Consider the following 9,103-nt stretch of genomic DNA (forward strand, 5'->3'; position numbering starts at 1 on the left):
CCTTACTGAGCATAAAGCAAACAAGTCTCTCCCTTGCATCATATTTATCATTTAATTTTGCCTGTGTGGTACTGGGAAGATTGTCATAGCTAGATGTAGCAGCCCAAGCACTGACTAACTCATTCGCCCTATGCAAGGGATGAGGGTGCGCGATCTGCCCAGTTCGTTTACCCTTAATTCTATTTATGTCCCTCCATGCCCGGCTAAGTGGGGTGTGAGCATTAAGACCGTTGACAAATTTTTCCCAGTCGGTTTGCCGCAGCTCTGTCATACGCTCTCTGGCAGCAACAAGGGCAGTTTGGAAGAGCCTCAGCATTCCAGGGGTACGATGTTTTCTATAGGCTAGGCCTAGTCTGCGAGCAGTACGTTTCAGTGTACGAAGTTTAGAATCATTGTAATAAGTATGGTTTTTGAAGGAGGTATGATTATTACGGAAGTTTGTTGGGTTTAGAGTACCAAGAGGTTGCAGTGGCGGCTCTAAGTAGTTCTGAATACTGCTCACAAGATCATTGTTAAAGGTCTCTACAGAGGAACACTCATAGGAATTATACCAGTCAGTCACATGTGCAACAAAGTCATCATGCTGATCTGTGGGAACATTAAAACGTTTCCGTTTGAATATCCCACCAGGAAGGATAGTATTACCAATATCTAGAGAGGTTAGCCTAGGGAAATGATCAGACGCTATATCTGTTACAATTGGAAGCTCACATGGCAGAAGAAATTTACCCCAGGCACAGATAAAGGACGCCTCCTTTTGTGGGTTAAAAGGGTCACCTAAAATTTTTGGACTTTATCTGACTGTTTAAGGTGACCGTTGTTGCCATTACGATTACCAAACTGTGATTTCCCAATGTTTTTGTGCCCCATTGTAACCCCAAAAAAAAAAGTAGGCTCAGAATGAGCAGGGGGAAAAATCAATAATTAAATTTATCAGAGAAAAACAAGTTAAATATGTTGAGAGGGGTTCCTATAAAAACCCTAACACCGTATTTGTACCCCCTCTGTTTTCTTGTTAAAAAAGTTGATAAGTGTTTTTTTAATATATGAACACAAAGTTAGTAGATTTGAGGTTATATGAAACAAATGATGGAATTTAGGGGTTGGGATTTTCGGGGCTCTGCACTCTTGTAAAACACAACATCAATGGGTTCGGTGGTTACTTTTGTGAAGTTGGGGAAGCCTTTTTCAAAGTGATGCAATTTTCCCAACTTTAAAAAGTTTATACAGTTTTGATCCATTATAGTAGTCCTGGGATCATCTTGAGTTTCTCAGCATAATGAAAAATTGTTCATATAAATAGCAGACCTTATCAATGTCAACAGTGCACCCCTTGTCCGGGTTTAAAGGATCCAGTTGGGCCTCTTAAGTCTTCGTAAACCCAGACTAGCTTTTATGGGGAATGTATGATGTGCCCACCACCCTCAACCCCTCCCCCCAACATTACAAACACTAAAACTGTCATCACCAGGCCACCAACATTGTGTTCATTACATTTGTCAACATCGGCGGGGTTAAAACCCGATCCTTTTCCTGGTCTCTTTCTTTTTCTTCTCATTCTCCCCGAAAAGAACCCGATACCCCCCCGGTTTTTTTAAAAACACAATGGACTTTTTTTCTGCTCCACCGACTTCTGCCTATTTTCCGATCATATTAGGGAAAGGCGCTCCTCCCATGATGGTCGTATGTATCCTTTCATTCTCTCAAGAATGGTGCACTCATCGTCACGGCAGAATGCTAGTCAAGCGCCTGGTTGATCGGACCCTGATCCACCATGAGGCCTGGTCACAGACCGGGCCGCGGGGGCGTTGACCCCCAGAACTCTCTCCAGGTAAACTCCAGATAAGCTCGCGATCTTTCACTCTTTACAACCATAAATGCTATTCTTGTAACTATAGAAAAACATCATTCTCTCAATTCTTGTAGTGTAACTGTCATTCTACCTCATACCATTGTCCAACAGAATTTACAGACACATATCTGGAGTTTACCTGGAGAGAGTTCCGGGGGTCAACGCCCCCGCGGCCCGGTCTGTGACCAGGCCTCCTGGTGGATCAGCGCCTGATCAACCAGGCTGTTGCTGCTGGCTGCACGCAAACCAACGTACGAGCCACAGCCCGGCTGATCAGGAACTGACTTTAGGTGCTTGTCCAGTGCCAGCTTGAAGACTGCCAGGGGTCTGTTGGTAATCCCCTTATGTGTGCTGGGAGGCAGTTGAACAGTCTCGGGCCCCTGACACTTATTGTATGGTCTCTTAACGTGCTAGTGACACCCCTGCTTTTCATTGGGGGGATGGTGCATCGTCTGCCAAGTCTTTTGCTTTCGTAGTGAGTGATTTTCGTGTGCAAGTTCGGTACTAGTCCCTCTAGGATTTTCCAGGTGTATATAATCATGCGCCACTACTTGCTCTTGTGTCTGACTGGAAGCTTGGAGGGCTGGAAAAACTGCAGAACGAAGCAATGAGGATCATCCTAGGATGCCCTCGTACTGCCAAAATTTTAAATATGCAAAAAGAACTTGATATTCCAAGCATCAGAGATCGTGTTACTGAAAGAAATATCCTAATTGGGGTTAATATGCTCAGGCAAGCTCATTCAAACCCCTGCACAGAAGCCCTCCAAACTTTCCTCAGCACTGGTGAACACTCCTCCAGATGGATCGAAAAGACTGGAACCGACCTCCGCATGAATCAGATACATGATCTATGTCAAGTAAGGCAACAGCGGCACTTCTCCGCTCCATGGAATATTACCCCATTCCAAACTACCATTCCTCCATTTCCCCCCAAACTACTTCTTAAATCACAACCAAAACTTCGCCTTGAAGCCAAACATGAGGCCTTAAGCTGTATTGATAACTTAGTCACACAGCACACACTCTCGCAAATTATTTACGTTGATGGTTCTGTTCACCAATCCACTGGTGCAGCTGGTAGTGCTGCTGTTGTCGTACAGAGTGATGGCTCTCTTAAAGAAATTGGAGCACGCATCAATAATTGGGCCTCTACCCTTCAGACAGAACTGTTTGCCATACTCCTTGCACTGAAATGCATCTATGTATCAAAGATTGACAGTTTAATTGTAACTGATTCTCTGTCATCCATAAATGCTCTCAACTCATTAAGCATAAATTGTGGCATGCTTGTGTCAGAAGCCAGACACAGGTATGGTAGGATTGTGGACAGTGGAGTCAGAGTGCACATGCTGTGGATTCCATCTCACATTGGTCTTCAGATGCATGATAGAACTGATAAATTGGCTAAGCTGTATGCTTTCAAAGAGGGAGTAGATTACAATCTTGGCTTGTCAGGTAGTAGTTTGAGAACAATAATACGAAAAGAACTTCAGCTGAATTTTATGGACTTAAGGCTCAGGGAGATTGACACCAGTGAGTCCATCTATCATCATTCTATCATGCAGGAGGAGCCACATGTCTATGGTGCATCCAACAAAATAAGCAGACTCTTGGATGTCACTACCGCCCGGCTCCGGCTGGGTTACAAGTATCTTTGGCAGGTTAAATCACCACCACCAGATGTAGACCAAACGAAATGTAAACTTTGCCAGATGGATTATTGTCACACCCTGCGTCATTATGTACTGGAGTGCGATAAAATTAATGAATTTAGAAACAACTCACTCAGAAGTGTTCAAGAAATGGCTAAGTATTTTATCCACAGTGGTATATTACAGACCATTCTGGAGAAATACCCTGACTTTGCTAGCTGTAAATAAAGCATTACCACATGTGTGCATGTGTGTGTGTGTGTGTGTGTGTGTGTGTGTGTGTGTGTGTGTGTGAGTATGAGTGTGTGTGTGTATGAGTGTGAGTGTGTGTATGAGTGTGTGTGAGTATGAGTGTGTGTGCGTGTGTGTATGAGTTTGTGTGTGTGTGTGTGTGTGTGTGTGTTTATGTGTGTGTGTGTATGAATTTGTATGTGTGTGTGTGTGTGTGTGTGTGTGTGTGTGTGTGAGAGAGAGAGAGAGACTCAGCAATCAACATTTGCACCAATAACTCACTACAGTTGTGACCGGGTGTGGAAGTGTGAATTGCTCATTACTCTAAAATTTGTTCATGATTGCAGCCATGTATAAACGTAAGTAACCATTCTTACAGTATTCATTACCTTTGTAACTTGTGAGTTCATTACCTTTGTAACTTGTGAGTTCATTACCTTGTACCTAGTTCAGCCATCAAAACTTTGGAGCCCGGTCCCTGGACCCATTGTGTACCTCTGTAATCTGTAAATACCTTTGTAACTTGTAATGATTGTGACTAGACCTACCTGGAGTTCATTACCTTTGTAAATTGTGAGTTCATTACCTTTGTAAATTGTGAATTCATTGCCTCTGTAACTTGCTCAGCTATCAAAACTTTGAGGCCCAGTCCCTGGACCCATTATGTACCTCTGTAATCTTTTGACTACCGCCCACAGGATGGGTATGGGGTGCATAATAAACATATTAAACTAAACTATATAATCATGTATCTCTCCCTCCTGCTGTTAAGTATGATAATTTATGTAGCTGTATTTGTGTATGCCTGAATAAACATAGTTTACAAGTTTTAAACGTGATCCCTGTACCACAACAGTGTAGAAATTGCTGGCGTTTTGGTCATCCAGCAAAATACTGCAGGTCCATGGCCGAATGCCAGTCTTTGGTACCGACGGCCATACCAATACATCTTTAGTCTACCTCCCTCTTGCCTTAATTATCATGAGACTCACTTATCTTACTCTCGCCGTTGCCAAGTTGACTTAAATGAGAGAGAAATCCGTTGTCTCAAAGAAGCAGAAGACTTTACTTATGTTATGGCAGTCTCTCATTTACGTGTCCAGGGGAGACTTACCCGTATCTCTTATTCTTTACTAACTGCTGACTATTAAATTCATTGCATCTTTGCACTGGACAGATACATTGACATTAATTTACCTTTTTTTTTTTTAACTTTCTGTTGTTTGTTGTGCTGTCTAATAGCTAATAATTCTCTCCTGGGTATGGAGTATAGAGTAAGTACTCAGGTATACACAAATACTACAGTTATATAGAATATCATACATAGCAACATATGTGTAGACAACCTGGGATAACCCAAGAAAGTCAGACAGAGTGACATATTTCCATTGTGGTCCTCTGTACCTATTTCTTAATGACAGGACATGGCACTGACCACACTACCTACTGAACCCATAGTAATTTCTGCTCCAATTTCTCTCTCTCTCTCTCTCTCTCTCTCTCTCTCTCTCTCTCTCTCTCTCTCTCTCTCTCTCTCTCTCTCTCTCTCTCTCTCTCTCTCTCTCTCTCTCTCTCTCTCTCTCTCTCTCTCTCTCTCTCTCTCTCTCTCTCTCTCTCTCTCCCTCTCTCTCTCTCTCTCTCTCTCTCTCCTCTCTCTCTCCTCTCTCTCTCTCTCTCTCTCTCTCTCTCTCTCTCTCTCTCTCTCTCCTCTCTCTCTCTCTCTCTCTCTCTCTCTCTCTCTCTCTCTCTCTCTCTCTATCTATATATATATATATATATATATATATATATATATATATATATATATATATATATATATATATATATATATATATATATATATATATATATATATATATATATATATATATATATATATATATATATATATATATATATATATATATAAGTAAGGTTATGAGGATAACAAAAATATTAGGTGATGAAAGATTGGATATCAGATTGGAGGGAGAGAGTATGGAGGAGGTGAATGTATTCAGATATTTGGGAGTGGACGTGTCAGCGGATGGGTCTATGAAGGATGAGGTGAATCATAGAATTGATGAGGGGAAAAGGGTGAGTGGTGCACTTAGGAGTCTGTGGAGACAAAGAACTTTGTCCTTGGAGGCAAAAAGGGGAATGTATGAGAGTATAGTTTTACCAACACTCTTATATGGGTGTGAAGCATGGGTTTACCTGGAGTTTACCTGGAGAGTGTTTCGGGGGTCAACGCCCCCGCGGCCCGGTCTGTGACCAGGCCTCCTGGTGGATCAGCGCCTGATCAACCAGGCTGTTGCTGCTGGCTGCACGCAAACCAACGTACGAGCCACAGCCCGGCTGATCAGGAACTGCCTTTAGGTGCTTGTCCAGTGCCAGCTTGAAGACTGCCAGGGGTCTGTTGGTAATCCCCCTTATGTGTGCTGGGAGGCAGTTGAACAGTCTCGGTCCCCTGACACTTATTGTATGGTCTCTTAACGTGCTAGTGACACCCCTGCTTTTCATTGGGGGGATGGTGCATCGTCTGCCAAGTCTTTTGCTTTCGTAGTGAGTGATTTTCGTGTGCAAGTACGGTACTAGTCCCTCTAGGATTTTCCAGGTGTATATAATCATGTATCTCTCCCTCCTGCGTTCCAGGGAATACAGGTTTAGAAACCTCAAGCGCTCCCAGTAATTGAGGTGTTTTATCTCCGTTATGCGCGCCGTGAAAGTTCTCTGTACATTTTCTAGGTCGGCAATTTCACCTGCCTTGAAAGGTGCTGTTAGAGTGCAGCAATATTCCAGCCTAGATAGAACAAGTGACCTGAAGAGTGTCATCATGGGCTTGGCCTCCCTAGTTTTGAAGGTTCTCATTATCCATCCTGTCATTTTTCTAGCAGATGCGATTGATACAATGTTATGGTCCTTGAAGGTGAGATCCTCCGACATAATCACTCCCAGGTCTTTGACGTTGGTGTTTCGCTCTATTTTGTGGCCAGAATTTGTTTTGTACTCTGATGAAGATTTAATTTCCTCATGTTTACCATATCTGAGTAATTGAAATTTCTCATCGTTGAACTTCATATTGTTTTCTGCAGCCCACTGAAAGATTTGGTTGATGTCCGCCTGGAGCCTTGCAGTGTCTGCAATGGAAGACACTGTCATGCAGATTCGGGTGTCATCTGCAAAGGAAGACACGGTGCTGTGGCTGACATCCTTGTCTATGTCGGATATGAGGATGAGGAACAAGATGGGAGCTAGTACTGTGCCTTGTGGAACAGAGCTTTTCACCGTAGCTGCCTCGGACTTTACTCTGTTGACGACTACTCTCTGTGTTCTGTTAGTGAGGAAATTATAGATCCATCGACCAACTTTTCCTGTTATTCCTTTAGCGCGCATTTTGTGCGCTATTACGCCATGGTCACACTTGTCGAAGGCTTTTGCAAAGTCTGTATATATTACATCTGCGTTCTTTTTGTCTTCTAGTGCATTTAGGACCTTGTCGTAGTGATCCAGTAGTTGAGACAGACAGGAGCGACCTGTTCTAAACCCATGTTGCCCTGGGTTGTGTAACTGATGGGTTTCTAGATGGGTGGTGATCTTGCTTCTTAGGACCCTTTCAAAGATTTTTATGATATGGGATGTTAGTGCTATTGGTCTGTAGTTCTTTGCTGTTGCTTTACTGCCCCCTTTGTGGAGTGGGGCTATGTCTGTTGTTTTTAGTAACTGAGGGACGACCCCCGTGTCCATGCTCCCTCTCCATAGGATGGAAAAGGCTCGTGATAGGGGCTTCTTGCAGTTCTTGATGAACACAGAGTTCCATGAGTCTGGCCCTGGGGCAGAGTGCATGGGCATGTCATTTATCGCCTGTTCGAAGTCATTTGGCGTCAGGATAACATCGGATAGGCTTGTGTTAATCAAATTTTGTGGCTCTCTCATAAAAAATTCATTTTGATCTTCGACTCTCAGTCTGGTTAGCGGCTTGCTAAAAACTGAGTCATATTGGGACTTGAGTAGCTCACTCATTTCCTTGCTGTCATCTGTGTAGGACCCATCTTGTTTAAGTAGGGGCCCAATACTGGACGTTGTTCTCGATTTTGATTTGGCATAGGAGAAGAAATACTTTGGGTTTCTTTCGATTTCATTTATGGCTTTTAGTTCTTCCCGCGATTCCTGACTCCTAAAGGATTCTTTTAGCTTAAGTTCGATGCTTGCTATTTCTCTGACCAGTGTCTCCCTGCGCATTTCTGATATATTGACCTCTTTTAGCCGCTCTGTTATTCTTTTCCGTCGCCTGTAAAGGGAGCGCCTGTCTCTTTCTATTTTACATCTACTCCTCCTTTTTCTTAGAGGAATAAGCCTTGTGCATACATCGAGTGCCACCGAGTTAATCTGTTCTAGGCATAAGTTTGGGTCTGTGTTGCTTAGTATATCTTCCCAGCTTATATCGGTTAGGACTTGGTTTACTTGGTCCCACTTTATGTTTTTGTTATTGAAGTTGAATTTGGTGAATGCTCCCTCGTGACTAGTCTCATTTTGTCGGTCTGAGGCTCCACGCATACATGTCTGAACCTCAATTATGTTGTGATCTGAGTATATTGTTTTTGATATGGTGACATTTCTTATCAGATCATCATTGTTAGTGAAGATGAGGTCTAGTGTATTCTCCAGTCTAGTAGGCTCTATTATTTGCTGGTTTAAATTGAATTTTGTGCAGAGATTTAAAAGCTCGTGTGAGTGTGAGTTTTCATCAGAGCTGCCTCCTGGTGTTATTACTGCAACAATATTATTTGCTATATTCCTCCATTTTAGGTGCCTTAAGTTGAAATCCCCCAGGAGCAAGATGTTGGGTGCAGGAGCTGGAAGATTTTCCAGACAGTGGTCAATTTTTAACAGCTGTTCCTGGAATTGCTGGGATGTTGCATCCGGAGGCTTGTAGACTACCACAATGACTAGGTTTTGGTTCTCGACCTTTACTGCTAAAACTTCCACTACGTCATTTGAGGCATTAAGCAGTTCTGTGCAAACAAGTGACTCTGCAATGTACAGGCCAGAATGTTGCAGCGAGGAGAAGGCTGGAGGCAGTGGAGATGTCATGTCTGAGGGCAATGTGTGGTGTGAATATAATGCAGAGAATTCGTAGTTTGGAAGTTAGGAGGAGGTGCGGGATTACCAAAACTGTTGTCCAGAGGGCTGAGGAAGGGTTGTTGAGGTGGTTCGGACATGTAGAGAGAATGGAGCGAAACAGAATGACTTCAAGAGTGTATCAGTCTGTAGTGGAAGGAAGGCGGGGTAGGGGTCGGCCTAGGAAAGGTTGGAGGGAGGGGGTAAAGGAGGTTTTGTGTGCGAGGGGCTTGGACTTCCAGCAGGCGTGCGTGAGCGTGTTTGAT

Source organism: Cherax quadricarinatus, chromosome 66 (assembly GCF_038502225.1).
Source record: "Cherax quadricarinatus isolate ZL_2023a chromosome 66, ASM3850222v1, whole genome shotgun sequence".
NCBI classification, from domain to species: Eukaryota; Metazoa; Arthropoda; class Malacostraca; order Decapoda; family Parastacidae; genus Cherax; species Cherax quadricarinatus.